We start from the raw sequence: 18,584 nt of genomic DNA on the forward strand, positions 1-18,584 counted from the left end.
ATGAAGCTATACATAGCTCCAAAGTTATTCCATAATACTAGATCTACTAATTTATTGATCAATCACATGTTGTGTTGAATGAATTATTCAGATGAATATATATTGTCGACCCAAAATGGTGGGGAGATGAAACATGGATTCATGGCTTTGTCCTAGGCCAATTTTCATTCATGTAATGGAGGTATTATGCATACAATTATGCCCCTTAAAAATTGTGTTGTGTCATGGGGGGGTTATGCCCTTCCCATCCAGCCCCATTAAACTTTGAGCTCCATGCCATGTTCATTCATTAAAGTTTGGGATATAGCCCACCATATAACCACTCCATATATCTAGGGCTTAACATAGTGCTATTTGACCATAAATTAATACTTATAATTACTGAGGTTGGTCCCACCATATGACCATGCCTTGTTTATTTACTCTTTTAAGATTAACTCCTTGGTCCCATGTGACGAGGGTCTATGACCAGGTCCTTAGAGATAGTTGTCATTAACATAATGACATTAGCATGACATCATCATGCTACATGTTATCCCATGAGAGGTACCACATTTCACCCATTTTTCATCCTTTCTTCCAACCGAAACCCTCCATTTGTCGATGTCGTGTGGTAGTTGTAGGTGAAGCCATATTAGCATGCTAACATTAGATAACTACGTCTATAGTTATCTATATGCCATCCAATCTAGGCTCACCATGTGTCACTCTAAGGAAGGTCACGATGTCGGTTTAACTTCTATGCAAATTTTCAGGTCATCCACAATTTAATTTCTTCATCTATCCATCACATACATCAGATTTGGAAAAGGTGTACAATGTTTAGTAAGATTAGTCATTGTACATTTTCTATGGAAATTGATCATTCACTAGGTCAATGGATGGCCGATGTGGTCAGAACATCGACATTTTTTAACACATTAATAATTTGGGTTTTGTCCTATAGTTTGGACCGATAATTAATACGAAATCTTCAAACAACCATAAATTTTCATGCAGGAGGAGTTTTTCAAAGAAGGATATTTTGTTGGAAAGGTATCGACGAGACCTAGATGAACATCACAATTATATCAAAACCTCATATAATTTTATGTACTTTGAACTTCTCTTGAAGATAATCCTATTATAGGCCATTTTGTCACATTCAATCAGTGAGCCTCCTAATGGGATCAATCAACATCCTATTCCCTCTTATCACCATCTTGCACAGATACCTAAGCATGTACCTTTCATTTCCTAGAGTTTGAGCACTAATCTACTTTATTTGAGCCAATTTGAGGACCAACGCTCCCTGTAAGCCTACTAGGGTGTGTTCATTAGTAGGTTGCTCCATTGTGGTTTACGTTGGTCACCAGCAAGTTGCTCCCCTTTTCACTTGAATTGGTTCTAGAAATTTGGGGGTATGATTGGGATTCTAGAAGCTTCCTCTTCTAGGAGTTTCCAGAACTTGTTACAACTAAGTACCTTGGATAAAACATTTGGATCCTATCCATCCCTACATTGGAGTCTTCACCACTTATCCTTTTATCCTATCCCTCCATCAAAGGTGGATCTGTTACCCTAGATTGGTAATTGGATAAGAACTCCCAACTTACCATACTTCTGTATATATTCCTAGCCTTCTATGTGGTTGGGGGTTGGATTTTTTAGAGTGATTTTCCCCTTATGCTACTATAGTGAGTGGTCATCATCTCATGCATTTAGAGCGATTGAAGGTGCATATTGTGACAAGGGAAGGATAAGTAAACAACTTGGAGAAGCTCTTTTATAAGGTCAATTGCTACTTATGTTTGTAATATCCTTCCATTTATAGTAATGCAAAAGAATTAATTGTTTTCCTATATGAGATGTTGTTTCACTTATTTAAATACCATTTTGACCTATTGAATGATGTACTTAGATGATATTGCATAGATCTCGTAGTTTCTTAGCTTGTGTTATCTGACTGTGTAGGTTATAATTTTGGAAATCGGAGCTGGGATTGGAGCTTCCAAGCTAAAGAAGGAGTGAAGTATGTGAAGGATTCCAGGTAGGCCTCATTCTATCGTTTATTTACTTTAAGGAAAAAAATTATGTTCCTTGTTTCTCTGTTGTTCTAGGTTAGCCATTGACCTAGGGGAGATACTTTTATCTACAACTGTGAATCTCGTATAACAAATTAGCATCCACTCTCTCTGAACATGAATCCCATGAGTCTATTCCTAGCCAACCATTGGCTGAGAAAATTGTTGACTCGGTTCCACCTTCAGTTGATCCTACATTTCCCATAGAGAGTGAACTTCATAACACTTAGTTTCTTATCATTTCTTCAAATTCCAATGAACTGGGGGTAAATCCTCACGTTCCCACTGTATAGAGTGACAATCCTCATGTTCTCATAGCACAAGGGGTTATTTCTCCCATTCCCATGACACCCTCTCCCAGTAGCATGGTCTCTTCCTTTGATTGGAGTCGACTGAGAGGATATCATCTTCCTCCTTATGTGTCCTTCTAGATCACAGTATACGCTTATAATTTGGCTGTACATAACACAATCATATATGAAGACACATATGTTAGTAATATGTCCTCAACTACTTGACAAGCTTTAGGTTCTCTACAACTTGTTCCTGTTACCCAGAAGCTGTTGGCATTTAACAGAGGAACCAATCAGCTATTTGGGATCCTTCCTAAGTTGCCTATTACTTTGAGAGGAAAGACTATCTATATTGATGTGATAGTAGTCCAAGGCCCTATGGATTTTAATTTACTCCTTCGGCGTGACTATGTTTATGTGATGGGAGCTCTTGTCTCTTCACTCTTTCATGTGATGTGTTTCCTACATGAAGGAAGAATCGTGACTATTGACTAGCTTTCATTCATTGGTCCCAATTTGAATTCCAATCAACCAGCTTCCCTAAATTAATTATGTGGCAACTTGTTCCATGCCCACGACTATTAACTATCTAGTTGACGATATGGTGAATCATTTACTAGGGGAATTGGAGTCTGATCTATCCATTGGATCCTTTGATATGTATCCCTTCTAGAGCATTTTTCTTCCATCTGATGAGAACCTCTTGGAAGCCATGGTCTCTTGGAGGCCGTGATCTAATTTTGGAGCAGAGTTATTTTTCTTATGTCAATCTCCTTAAAAAATGAAACAAGGTCCTCGGAGTAGAGTTCCTTGTCTTGTGTCAAGATCCTTAAAAAATGAAACAAGGTGTTGGAGCAGAGTTTCTTTTCTTGTGTCAAGCTCCTTAAAAAATGAAATAAGGTGCTGGAGCAGAGTTCCTTTTCTTGTGTCAAGCTCCTTAAAAAATGAAACAAGGTCTTGGAGCAGAGTTCCTTTTCTTGTGTCAAGCTCCTTAAAAAATGAAACATGGTCTTGGAGCAGAGCTCCTTTTCTTTTGTCAAGCTTGTTAAAAAACGAAATGGGTTCTTGAGGATAGTTCTTTTCCTATGTATAGCTTGTTAAAAAATGAAATAGATCCCCTTTCAATTAGATTCTTTGATTAGATCTCGTAAATTCCCAGTCAAGTCTTTCACTTGGTCTCATAAATGAACCTTCACTCCATCCACCTGTTACTACCTAGCAGTCTACTTAGGTGAACATAATGAAACTTGGGGAGCATGTACCTTGAATTGAGTCATTATGTTGAGGCCATGAAAACTTATTCCAAGCATAGTTTTTCTCTGTTTCAAGATTGTGTAAAAATGAAACCAATTTCAAGCATAGTTTCCCATGTTTCAAGCTTCTATAAAAATGAAACCATTCTCATCCTATCCCTCGTGATTGCCATTTTTATCAACCTATTTTTTGCCAGATGAGCCTTGGTTTTCTCATTCCATCATCACCATTGGCTTGGTTGATCAAACACTTTCACTTGGTTTTTTATCCTTTCCTGAGGAACCATTGTGATGAGTGGTCTTATTAGTCAGTCTCTTGACCTTTGTATGTTTTGAGTAGTTCCATCATGACCAGAACTACTTATTACCCTTTATACCACTCGCTCCTCCAGGAGGAGTCCACTTTTAGCTATTTTCATATTCCTAAAATATGAAAGTATTTCCGAGCACTTTTCTTTGCGAACTCGTCAAAGTAAATGAAATGATGTCTACTCAGTATAAGTTTAACCCTTTTCCGTACTGAGATAGACTAGCTACGAAAAATGAATACCTTAGTTGAACATGGCTGAGAGGTTCTCTTGGGTATTGTTTTATACCTTTTTGGACCTAAGGGACTACCTACGAAAAGGAACATATGGAGTTTTCCTTTTCACCTCTTTTTCAAACTCTCTAGACATGAAAAATATGTTGAGTTTTACCGTCGATGGACTCATTAAAACATCAAATAGTGATCAACTCATTGATCATGACAGGGCCGAATCACTCCTTCTTAGGGTTTATTAAATATACTTAGAGGATTCATCCGAAGGATGAACATACAGATCAAGGATATGTTATCCTCCTCAATCTTGTTAAAAAATAAATAGGTACTAACCAGTATGGTTGGGTAAAATGGGAAAACAAGGGATTCCATTTTGCTAATGGTAGGGAGTCATTCTTGAGAAAGACACTCTTCCACTTCATCTATATGGTTGTTGGGTTGGGTAATCTTCTTTTCTTTTGGTTATCATATCGTTTTCAAGCCTCCATCTTAGTTTTGCATCAATTCTGTCAACTCCATTTAGTGTCACCGATGTGTTCAAGTGAAGTCATTCAGTTGATCTCCACTACAATACTCTTAAGCCTTAATTTCATGTCTACCTTTGTTGTTCGAGTTCCATATCAACATCATTATGATCATTATGTCTCAATCATGATACTCATTTCGTGTCATTGATGGGGGATAAATCAAGGCCCTCCTACTACGGGTCACTTCCTATAGACATTAGCACATCATTTAGGAAGTTGACTTTGAAACACCCCTTGGTACCTTAGTGCTTGCATACATCAATGTCAATTGTCCTCACTCTCGGTGACATTCTTACATCATTGGCCTTTGACTGAAATATTTTATGTGGTGTTCAACATCAAATCATTCATTCACACCATATAGATTGTACTGTAGTACCTTGAGAGCCATTAACATCATCGGTGGTTTCTATCGCGTATGCTAATGACTTACATCATTTTCCAGTAATCAAATGGTGTCTATCATGTTTGACTCCAATTCATTTATTCACATGGTTAGACTTGTACATTGATTGGTCGTGTGCACAAGATAAAAGACTCCATATCTATTTTCATCCATTCAGGCTACGATTTTAGGAATTATACAAAGATCACAATGTATGATGTTCGTGATCATATAGACAGTCATCTAGTCATGGGTCCACCAGTTTCATTTGTCGACACGTCATTTGATCATTTTACATGTTATGATTATCTTATGAGCTGAGTATGGTATGCCTCCCTTAGAAAACAAATATGTCATGTCAAAAATGTATTGTAATAGATGAAACTTTCTAGTTGTCCTTAATCCCTACTTGTCACAAGGTAAAGAACTCCGGTCATAAGTCATCATCTATGAATTTTCGATTTAGGGGGGATTCTATTATAAGAAATTTTGTCACATCCGATCAATGAGCCTCCTAATGTGTCAATCAACATCCTATTCCCCTTTGTCACCATGTTGCACAAATCCCTAAGCATGTACCTTTCATTTCCTAGAGTTTGAGACCTAAACTATTTCATCTTAGCCCGTTTGAGGACCATCACTCCCTGTAAGCCTACTAGGGTGCATTCAACAGTAGGTTTCTCCATTCTGGCCTACGTTGTTCACTAGTAGGTTTCTCCCCTTTTCACCTACGTTGGTTCTAGACATTTGGGGGTATGATTGGGATTGCAGAAGCTTCCTCTTCTAGGAATTTCCAGAAATTTTTTACAATTACTTACCTTGGATAAAACATTTAGATCCTATCCATCCTGACATTGCATTTTTCATCACTTATCCCTTGATCCTATCCCTTCTTCAAAGGTGGATCTCTTACCCTAGATTGGTAATTGGATAAGAACTCCAAACTTACGATAATTCTCTATATATTCATATCCTTCAAGAGTCTTGGAGCAATATCTATCTCTTAGAGATGAGAAAAAAATTATGTTCCAATAGATTCCACTACAGAGATAGAGTATATGGATACTATAAAGACAATAAAGGAGATTGTGTGGATTAAGAAGATACTAAAGGATCTATAAGATAAACAAGTGAATTCTACTCCATGTCTAATTTATAATACTTATGTAACTAGGTTGTTGAAGAGTATTATATTCCATGATATAACCAAGAAAATAAAATATTATTCAATTTGACATCATGTACAGGGAAATACCATTTATTTGATACATTATTCCACAAGTGAGAAAGTTGCAAACATGTTCACAAAAGCATTTGGAAGAGAATAATTCGAAGCATTAAATCTACACATATTGGTTACCTAGAGAACCCATGACATATTCATGGGAGAAGATTACTAAAAACTTAAATTTCCCAAAAGGTTAAAAAATATGCTTGAACTTACAATGACCCCTCCTATTAAGGGGGAAATGTTAGATACTTAATCCTTGAGATTATAATATGCGGTAAATATTATTTTAAATATTTAATTTAGCATAAAAATTAAGAGTTATGTGAATATGTAGAGTCATTTTACCTCTTGCAAGATGAAAGAAAAGGTCAATTCATTTGTTCTTATGTATGGCTCATTTTAATGATATTCTCTTAATATGTGGAGTCATTAAATTCCTATCCTATCAAAGGAACTCCACTTGAGACAATGGATGTTGTAAAGGAATTTATCATTCTTCTCATCAATATCTATGTGTTTCATATAATATATGTGAACTCTATGAGAAATACATTAATAGAAAGGAATAAAACATAGAATAACATCCCATTAATAAATCAACTTCTCAAAGTGCAAACAATTTATAATTAAATAGAGTAAATCTAAAAAACAAAGTAGATACTTTTCATAAAACATATTGAGGATGAGAATTTTGAGGAGCATCTATAATTTGAGTTCAAATTCCCTTACAGTAAAGTAATTCTAAATTTGTGACTTCATCCTTGATTTTTCACATATACAACTTGGAACCAAACCAAAACTATAGATAGAGAACAACAATTTCCAAATACATATATTGGTTTATTTACAACATAATTTTAATTATCCATTTAACCTCAAGATTTGATATACTACATTAGGGGCTCATACATGAAATATTCAATGAAAATATTTATATTAATTCTTCAAGAAACAAAATTCAACCGTAATTCAAGCAACTAAGTACTTAGTGCTATGATACCTCTAGCTTACATCCATGCATAATAATTTTTCCCTATAATATTAATTAATTTGAATGGACTTAACTAGACCATCACATCCTTCTACTTTTTTAATTCTCCTTCAAGATTTATGCCTTCATGCAACACAGATGAGAAAAATACTCTACGAGTGTCACATTATAGACTAGAAGTTTGGGTTTTTATCACAAAAAACTAGCAGGGATGCCAACATTCAAAATGAAATTTCTAACGACAAAGATTTCATTTTTATTATTTGGAACTATCTTGTCTTCAATATCATCTTTGGATTCATCACCACCTTGCATTTCATCCCCCTTTTTAAATGTGTTTTCCCTATTTCGTCTACCCACCACCACCACATTCCTTCCTCTCCTATATGTATTTATTTCTCTTCTTAGTTGTCAACATTCATCTTCCATGAGATGATCTCCATATGCTTCCTAATATTTCTATGAAGATGTTCCAATCACTTTTTGGGATCCATAATTCCCTTGATGTTTACATTATTTCTTTGCATAAGTTTTTGTACATCATTGTCTTGTGCAATAATCAACTGTTGTACCAAGCCATATAAGTGTTGTAGTGGTATTATTGGAGGTGATATGTATCATCTCCTTTATTATTGAAAAAAAAGTCTCTCAATTTTTTGACCTAGGTGGACCATGCAGACATATGGTGGGTTGAAAATGAGGTGGATCATTGGGCATGAAGTATGTGGAAATAAGGAAAAAAAGAGAGAGCTAAGAAGATGATAAAGAGGAATAAGAGAAGGGAGAGGAGGGTGAGTAAGAGGAGAAAAATAAGAAGGAGAGAGGGAGAGTGTGTGTGGGGGGGGGGGGGGGGGTAGAAGAAGAGGAAAAATGGAAGTAGAATAGAGTGGAGGAGGTGAGGAAGAGGGAGAGGGTGAATAGGAAACACATGGGGTGAGGGTGGCTACACATATTAATAAAAGGAATATGGAGAAGGAGAGGAAGGGAAAAGGGAGAATAAGTAGGCAAGGAGAGATGAGAAGAAGAGGAAGTTTAAGAGGAAGAGGAATTATATGGAGAGAGAGAATAAGAAAATGGAGATAGTGGACAAGAAGAAGAAGAGTAATAGGAATGTAACTTCAAAAACATATATATTTTTTTCTTATAATTTTGGATCTCATTTATTAAACCATAAATTAAAATTTCATCAAAAACCATAATCTTAAAAATAAACCTTAATAGTGATCCCTAATTCCAAATCAAAAGAAACAAGTTTCAGATTTAAAAAAATACGGGAAAATGTGATAACAAATTATCTTATCTTGTATGTGGAGTATCTGATAAATACATTGAAGGGTCCTCAAATATATCTTACAAACTCTCATTGAATGACCCTAAAACCTATCATAGCAACAACAATCATTTCCCTACATGACCAAACCAAATAAAATAAAAGTGGCCTGTATTTTTTTCTTTAAGATAGAAATGCAGAAATATTGTAGTGGAAATAAATTTTACATTTTTGTCACTTTATTTTTTGAAACCTTGAGAATTTTCATCATTTCTACTATCACTCTCTTTGTGGTAATGTGTCAATACCTATGTCACTACATTAAGATTAGCATTATGGTAGTGTTGGCTAGAAAACAGTTGCATAAGAAAAACATAATAAATAAAAAATCAAATAATAATTGATTATTATTTGAATAATTTATATATATTTGTAATTATACAAAAATGAATCAATTGACATGAAACACCTAACATACTATAATTGATCACCTAAGAAATATTTTCAAATTTAGGCTTTTGCGATCCATGCTTGAATTATTGGGAAATTTTCAGTAATAATCACATAGAAGAAATTTTGTTGATGCATTTCAAACTAACTAGTGTGGTTCATTGTGAGGACAAGACAGAGAGTTAGATCATGGCATACAATTAAATAGAGAGAGCACAATGTAGAGACAAATAAATTACAACTGTTATTATTTTATTTTTTAATTTTGACATTTAGATAATAATTTCCTTAGTTGGGTTTTTTAGATAGTCTTGGTTGACTTATTCTTTTATTGTTTGTTATTGGATAATAATAATAATAATAATAATAATAATAATAATAATAATAATTAATTAATTATTTTTATTATTATTGTTTATTTTATTTTTATTAATATTAATTAAGTTTGACCCTTAGTTAATAATTTGTCTTGGTTTGACTTTTAACTTATTATTTTATTGTTTGTTGTTGACTAAAAACAAAAAATAAATGGATTTATTTATAAATAAATAAATTAGTTAATTAATTAAATGAATAAGTAAATTTATTTTCTATAACAATCAATTCTAACATTCTAAAATATTTTAGTAATTAACTATATTTATTGAGTCAAAACTAGTCGTTATATTCTAACCATTGTAATTTAGTTGTCTCTACATTGCGCTGTCTCTATTTAATTGTATGCCATGATCTCACTCTCCGTCTTGTCATGACGATGAACCACACTAGTTGGTTCAAAACAAGTCAACAAAATTTCTCCTATGTGATTATTACCAAAACGTTCCCAATAATTCACCTAAGCAATAGTTAAATTTATGCAACTAACATATCTCTCATCACTTGCTATTATTACTAGTAGTAGTTAATTATAATTGTTAATATTCTTAATCAATTGTTGTTGTTGTCGTTTTCTATTTATTATTCATTAATTGTAAGTATTATCATTAATAAAATATAATAATGATAATAATTAGTTAATTATTTCCATATTATAGTTATATATATACACAACTTGTTGAATCTACACAAATTTTTGTTCTCAACATTATTTTAATAATGGACATCACTTCTAATTGATTCAAAAATGTTATAGCTCTATTCTTATAGTTAGACTGGTGGTGCAAAATATTATGTGGTGACTTGCGAGGGATTCTTACACACTTCTTCCTCATTAAAATGATCCTACATAGACAATTGATTTTGTGGAAACCTATAAAGAATTCTTACACCATTCCAACAATATTACAATTAAAAATGAACCTTACATATAGAAATAAAAAACATATAAACTACAATCCTTATAATCATTATCCCCTATAACCCCTAATTCATATCTACAATCCTTATAATCATTATCCCATATAACCCCTAATTCATATCATTCTTAACATCTAAATCCTAACACCTCTAACCCTTATAACCACTAACCACCCTAACACCTATAACCCCTAATCTAAATAACTTTTATATATTTTAAACCATTTAACACCTAACCCTAACTCATAACTCCATAATGCATATCACTAAGCGTAAATACTAAAACCCACAATCCTAACATCTTTAAACATCTCTATCTTCAAACCCACAAAACCAATAAGATGGAAAACATTTGTAACTCCTATAATAATATATCTTAACAACTTAATAGCAAACACCTAACACATTATAACCCCTATCTCAAAATCCTGTCATGTATATCTCAATATGCCAATTAACTCTTATCATTGATCCTAACACTTATTATCCTTTTTAAATGATCATCGCTTTCACCCTTAACCCCTATAATTTAAATGATCACCCCTTTCACCCTTAACCCCTATAATAATTTGTGCCTTAGTAGCATTGCAATGAGATCCTTCACACAAAAAATCATGATAAATAAATAAAAGAAAATATTTTTTTGAAAGTGTTATTATTTATTTGTAATTCATTATAATAATATTAATTGAAAAGTGACCATTAACCAAATGCACACACTTGAATAAGCAACACTTAACAATGTGCAACTAGCATAATATGCATTACACTTGATAACATACCTACTAACATATTGATTACTAATATTGGTAAACTTTTGTTGATATTATTATTATAAAAAAATTCCAGGAAAAACTCCTATAATATATCTATTTCAAGCCAAAAGAAATGATATTACATTACACGAGTTTTCATGTCTAAGGTCTTATATACACCACCAAACCATATGTTTTAGTTATGACTATTATCACTCAGATTTTCCCAGAAGTTGTAAGAAGGGGAAAGGGGTCCGAGGTAACCACAAACCAATCTTTTAGACACATAATTTAGCCAATCTGTGTCCAGAGAGGGCTCTCTCTTTCAGTTTTAGCTTTGTTTGATAAGATTTTAGGCTAGTTATTAGAGCTTGGGATTTTGTTTGAATTTGTTGGTGAAGTTCAATAGCAGAGAGGTAGAATTGAATAGTTTAGTCTATTGGGCTAATGGAGTTAGGGAAAATGGCTCAACTGGATTTGGTTTCTCAATAAAAGATGGTTTCACAGGGAAAGATAGCTGAACAGGGAGCAAATAATGCCTTAAAAAGATGGGATGGGCTTAAAGGGTTAAAGGGCAACTAAGAATCCTTCAACATACTTTAAGAGAGCAGAACATGACTAACCATCAATAAAGAGCAACTAAGAATTCTTTACCAAATGATTAAGATGAATAAACTAGAAAGCAAGAGCAATTAAGAATTCACTGTTTAAACTAGTTTAGAAGAAAACATTGAGAACAAAAATGATTGAAGATAGATTGCACTCAAGCACTTTCTGAATTATTCTTTTTCATTTTATTATTCAAATATGGAACATAATGAAAATAATAAACCAGAAAACATTAACACATGAGATAAAGATACTTATTTGTTTGATGTCCAACACATGAATCCTGTGAAAATTCCTTTACATCAATCCTTCATCCAACCAGCCATGAAAAATTTGTCCAACAACACTTTTTATTCTGAAATAATCAATTTTACAGCAATGTCAAAGAATCCACCCCCAGTACTCCGAATGGGGGTGTATTTATACAAAAAATTTACAATGAAATATCTCATAACAAAGTGAGATATAAACTGGGATGACTAATCAAATCTTTCAAGAAAATAAGGCCAGAAGACCTAGTAGATGACAGATAAGGCAATTGAATGGTTTGTTGTCCCTATTCTTGAGAATGTGCTAGAGTTAGGCCCTATGATTTGGCCTCTTGCTGTCCTTGGTGTAATTATGTGCTGGTTGCTCTGTTTTGATCTTTCTACTGATACACTTTACCTGCATCTAATACTCTTTACCTGTTGATCTATTTTCATCCTCTTTACCCTTATTGACTGGTGTAAAAATCATAATTTACCTTTTACCACAAATAAATTACAAAATTTCAATCATTTCTTCCCACCATTTTGGCTGTGGTATTCTGGTTTTCTGAAGCTTTCTGAGGGTTTAATCTGCTTATGTGTACCGGTAGAATGTAGGTTTAATTGGGAACAAGTGTTTTAGTTCATGGTCCACATAGAACAGGTTCTCTAAACTATCATAGAGAACTCTACCTGTAGGGAGTGCTTTTATTCCTGACACACTTGTTGATGAAATCACTTGATTGCCTGCATACTTATTCAATTTATCCACATAATCTCTATGTTTCATTAACTTGTCATTAATTACTAAAGGACTTGGTATCCCTTTACTTTGCAAAATGGCAAACTTCTCCATGAAAGCGTTAATCTCTGCCTGAATGTCATGACATCTTCTTTCTAAATTTTGCAACAAAGTTCTTTTGGTTAGAGCCCTTTTGACTTCCAAAATGGTCTCTATTCTGTCCTTAATGCCAAGTTCTTCCAGCTGGTCTCTATTCTTAGTATTCAAAAAATGTATGAGCCTGTTGGCTTCTTCAGGCATTTTTCCTAATTCTGCTTTTGTCTTTTGGATTTCTTCTTGGGCTGCCCTTACTAGATCAATCTGCTCAAAAATTACTTGGATGGATGGCCAAACATCATTTATGGATTGAGTGATGTTGGCCCAAAGAATTTTCTTAATTTATGCCAGAGGTTTGTCAAAGGTAAGATTCTTTTCTAATGCTTTCACTTTATTTTCTAATCCTTTAATCTCTCTTGTCGTTTCTACAACACTTATCTTTGAGAGATCATAGATTCGTTCCATTTTGGCGTACTATTCTTTTACTTGTTTTATCTCTGAAACTTGTAGTTTCATGTCCTCCATTGACTTTATTAATTCCTTTGTGCTCAAATTGGCACTGCTGCCCTGTGTTGTCCCTGTTTTTGTTGTTGTAATGTTTGGTGCTAATGTTGTCCCAAGTGTGGAAGGGACTGCTGTTGAGACTATTGGTATTACATTAGGAGGCTGGGAGGTCGACTCTCCCTGTTTGTCCTTCAATGTTTTTTCTAGTTCTTGTTCAGTCTCATTCAGTCTCTCATTGAGTTTTAAGAGTAAATCCATCAATTCTTCTTCAGATTTCTACTTTACAATCTCAGCAGTCTGTGGATGCCTTGAAGGATGCAGCTTTAGCTACTTCCTCAAGGCAGCAATATCTTCATATTTATTTTTGATTAATGCTTCTAGACCTTTCACATCTTTGGGATCATGTCCCAATCCAATAATGATTTCTTCTAGAGACTTTATTCTGTTATATTTAGCTTGGGAGGAGGCTTTCTCTAAGTGTAGTTGGGCTATTGTATTATCTAAAGAATTTTGTAGCCTATGGGCCATCATTGATTTACCAGTCAAGGTTGAATAAATCATTTCGCCAGTTTGTTTATGCAATTCTCAATGCTGACCTGTTCACTATTATTTTCTATTAGGGTCCCTTCCCTCCATTCATCCATATTTGCAAATTGTTCAATCTCTAGAATCCTATGGTGAATGTATGGTGACAATCTGTTCTTCATTCTTCTATCACAAATAAAGTTGTTAGGGTCATATGGTACCCATCTAAAACTCTTTTTTAACTGAAGACGGTCTTCTAAAATTATTTTTGCTTCTCTCCATGCTTCCCTAGTGTTGTAGACAAAAGGGCCTAGCTGATTTTTGATTCTAAGCTGAACTTTCTTCTTAACATTACAAAAATGGACTAGGTCTGCATTTATCATTTGCCTGAAATATTCCAATGCAAAGAGTCTCATTGGAACATACTTTGGTAGCTTAAAAGGGAAGAGTTCACACCCATAGATCTTGATTTATGAATGGTTCTTATATAGGTACCAGTCACCTATCTTGTATTGCTTGGAGAGTTGGAGGATTTTCTTCATATCACCATTGATCCTCGAAGGGGAAACTCCTGTCAATAAAGTGGTCGTTGGATGGACAAACTGATCAATGAACTCATTGTATGAGTAAGGGGACTCAAGGGTATAATGAAAAATGGGACTCCAAAATATGACAAACCTGGGATTTCCTTTGGTGTCAAGCTTCTTGACAGGGAAAGGGAAGTTCTCTGACTGATAATACAACATAAGATGATAGATGAAAGTGGTGTATTTGAAGACTTCTTCATTGTCAAGTCTTAGGAATTGGTCATGAATTTTATTGGCAATATAGGAGGCATAGTCATATTTAACAGCAAGGGTCTGTCGAGGAGTAAAAATTGACAACAACACTAAGGTTACATCATCAACAAACTCACTAGTGTTGAATCCCATGATAAAAGATATCATATCGACTATGAGTCTTCCTGTATCTGTGAAGAAAGCATGTAGATAAGGAGGTGGACCTTTGGGCTGATGTTTCTCTAACCTGAAGGTTTGACAGATGTGAATAAGTTCTGATTGTGACAATTGAGTGGATTACTCAAGTAAATATCCCATAGAAAGGGGAGTGAGAGCTTGACCAGGGGAAAATTGCAACATTTCATTAATGGATGCAACTATTATGGGTAAAAGGACTGTTTGACTTGGGTACATAACTGCTCTGTGATTGGGGTCATAATTGGCACAACATTGATGAATTATATCTGGGAAAACACGGACTGAAGGGAGGAAATGCAATGGAAGGTTAGATTCCCATAGTCCTAAGATGTCAGAGCCATTTAGATAATTGTCTCTAGCTTGGGAAAAGGCCTTAAGGTGATTTTTATCACCGGATAAGTCTTTTATCTAGAAATCTTTATCGGCCAAGGGCAAATAGTCTAAATCTTTGTGAGGAGCGTTCATGGGTGCGACATTCAGAGCTATAGGGGTTTCCATTTTTGGTTCGGGTTTTCAATGGAGAATAGACAAAATAGAAGGTTTTGGGAACCTATATAGTGAAGGAAAGTTTGGACTTGTACTGAATTTAGCTCTTTCTTATGGAATTTTCAGTGTAAAAACAAAACTTGCAGGGTTTTGATGGAAATTGGATAAATACCTATAATGGGGAAGTGAACAGTACAATGGCAGGTTGAATAACAGGTTCCAGAGTGCGTTGCTGCAAATTTTCTGACCAAGTGGCGGTTGGAAAGATTTAGCAGTTGACTAGGACGTCGCTTTGCATGGGAACACAGTTTGCCATATAAAACATTGAAAATGACATTTCATTGGTTTTATTCGCAAAATCTAGGTTGGCAGGGGTTTTGGTTATCGGGCGAATGATGTAGGCAAGACATGACAGTTTTTCGTTTGCGAAGGGCGGTAAGTAGTATGGTGTCGCACTACTTTTGGGATCGGGCAGTATTCAACCGGGAGCCAGCCATCCCGTTGATTTCATGACGCGTGGCAGAGGTACGGGATGAAATCCGTCTGGTGATTACGCATTAACACACGGTCACCAGGGGGGCGCGATATCAATAATGGTCGTCGGATGTAGGGAGCGTGATTGGACGGGCGACAGGCGAGTGATATGGCGGAGCTTTAACTGCGGCAGGCCCAATATAATTAAAAAGTTAATTAACTATATCAGGGTGATTGCGATAGGTGGGAGGTTCTTAATTAACTGTGGGGGTTAATTAATTCCTTGCTAATGCAGCAAGAGATCAATTTCTTAATAAGTCAATGATTAACCCATTAATTCGATTTTAACACTGTTTACGGTTATATTTAACCGGGGGTGGGATATTTAACATTTTGGGGATTTCTATATGTACTTAATAATATGGGAAAGGGTGAACTTTTTCGGGAGTTATAATTATAAGTTAGAAATTAATATGAAACAAAGTGATAAAAAATGCTAACTAATACATCAGAGTGTACATTTAATTTAGGCTTAAGTGAAAAAAAAGGGGTTTTATGTAATATTGTGTCTTTCCTAAGTAAAATGGGATTTTACTTAGGAAAAGACTTATGAAAGTGAATGAATGATTTATGGATGATTTTAAGTGCTTAGGCTTTTTAAATTATTGGGCCGAGGGTCTGGTCCCTCCAGAATTCAGAGAAATGCTCTGAGCCCCTCCAATTTAGCAAATGCCTTAGTCCTTAGGGGAAATTAGTGAATAATTAGGGAAAATGAGAAGGGGAGTTAATCATTGTGACTTTGCTTTGATTGTGATGTCTTCAATGTAGTGTATTCCTTGGCCTTGCAATGAAGAATGAAAGATTAACACATTTAGAGACATCATTCATCACATGTATCATTTTGCAACATCATCTACCTACCCTACCTACTTTAACCTAGCATTTTTTCCTTCTTTATTTGGGTGCACTTAGACTGGCAAACCCTTATCAGATCTTCCTTTTCGTTTACATGGCAAGCCTACCTAAGTCTACACTTATTACATCCAAGTGCTCAGATTACATGTTGAACTCCTTTTTATTTACTCTACCTATCTACTTATCTGCCAAGATTACACTGTTTGGTCAGATATTTATTCTCTATTTCTACAACATGAAATTGAAAGATGAATGAGCCAAGTTTAAACAGTTTGACTATTCATGAATTGTGGCATAAGTAACAAGCTACACACAATTTTTCATTACAGAAAAGGAAAAGGTAGTGGCATTTAGAATTACACACTTTCCTGGTCTTTTTTGTTTGGGGTTCATTTCCTTTTATTTTTTCGACCATCTTTATTCTTTTTACCCTTTGATTTTTCTTTTAGGGTATACCCTCTTTAGATTTTTTAGATTTTTAGATTTTTTGAAAATATGGAAAACCTTTGCAACAAGAAAAGTTATGAACATATTACAATGCTCATCAAGTCAATCATGACATATGACACCTATTGGTATAGGGGCCTAACACTAGCTCCACTTGGAGATGGATTTTTCTGACAAAAGTCAAGAATAGTAGATCAGATAGCCTCTGAATGATTTTGACTATATTCTGCAATGTTCTTATTCCTGTTGCTTTATTATATGTATGACAATGATACTTCTGAAGCTTAGGGCCTTCTCTTTGGGCTTCAACTCCAAAAGTCACTGTCCAATCAAAACTGTGACATTACAAAGGATATAGTATGTACAGGTTAATCATCATGGTAAACTTAATAGGTAGGATCAAAGTAATGTTTTATCATTCGACCATTGACTGGTCCTTCTTCTTATGATGTACCATCCAAGTTTTTCAAATAATATGTATTGTTTCCTTATAGAGCCTGGATAATGTATGGACCTTTCCATAGGATGTCAAACTTACCATGCTTCCCCTTGTCCTCTCTTCTAGAATCCCATCTCAGCACTTTGTCTCCAGGGTGGAAATCTTCTGCTTTAGTTCTTCTATCAAATATCTTCTTGAGCTTTTCCTGCCATATTTGGGATCTTTGATACACTTCCTCTCTAGTCTGTTCTAGATTTATGGTCTAATTAATCCTCCTTTGGATATCATTGGGTTCCACTTGAGCTTCTTGAAGTAGTTTCATAACAGGAACTCCCAATGATGAAGGGAATACTGCCTCCATGCCATAGACTAATTCATAGGGACTAGTGCCAATGGATTTTTTAGTTGTCAATCTGTCTGCCCATAGTGCATTTATCAGTTTCTTATGCCAAGTCTTTTTATTTTCTTCCAACAGTTTCTTGATAATATTGATAAGGCTTTTGTTGGAGGACTTAGCTAGTCCATTACCTTGTGGATAATAGGTTGTATAATGGCCTAAGGTAATATGGTATTTATTACAAAAACTGATCATCTTTCTTGATTTAAAGGCTGCAGCATTGTCTGTTATGATTTTTGTGGGGCAGCCAAATCTGGATAATATGTTGGTTTCTAGGAATCCTATGATTACTGCATCTGTGGCCTGTCTGGAAGGTATGGCCTCTATCCATTTGGTAAAGTAATCAGTGGCAGTAAGGATCCATTTATGTTGACCAGAAGAGGGAGGGTGAATTTCTCCAATGAAGTCAAGACCCCATTGTTGGAATGGTTTTTCAGTAGAGATTGGTTTCAGGGGTAAAGGTAATAGTTTTCTCTTACCCTCAAAAATTTGGCATTTATGGCAAGAGGTAACAAACCTTTTCACATCAGCAAACAAGGTTGGCCAATAGAAACTAGCCGTTAAGATCTTATCTGCAGTTGATTTCCAGTAGAGGTGTCCACCGCAGTCTCCTGCATGAAAATCTTGAAGTGTCTTGTTAGCTTCATTCTTTAGTAAAAAACTCAATAAG

Source organism: Pinus tabuliformis, chromosome 1_2 (assembly GCF_031772625.1).
Source record: "Pinus tabuliformis cultivar Carrire ecotype Pingquan chromosome 1_2, CPIR1, whole genome shotgun sequence".
NCBI classification, from domain to species: Eukaryota; Viridiplantae; Streptophyta; class Pinopsida; order Pinales; family Pinaceae; genus Pinus; species Pinus tabuliformis.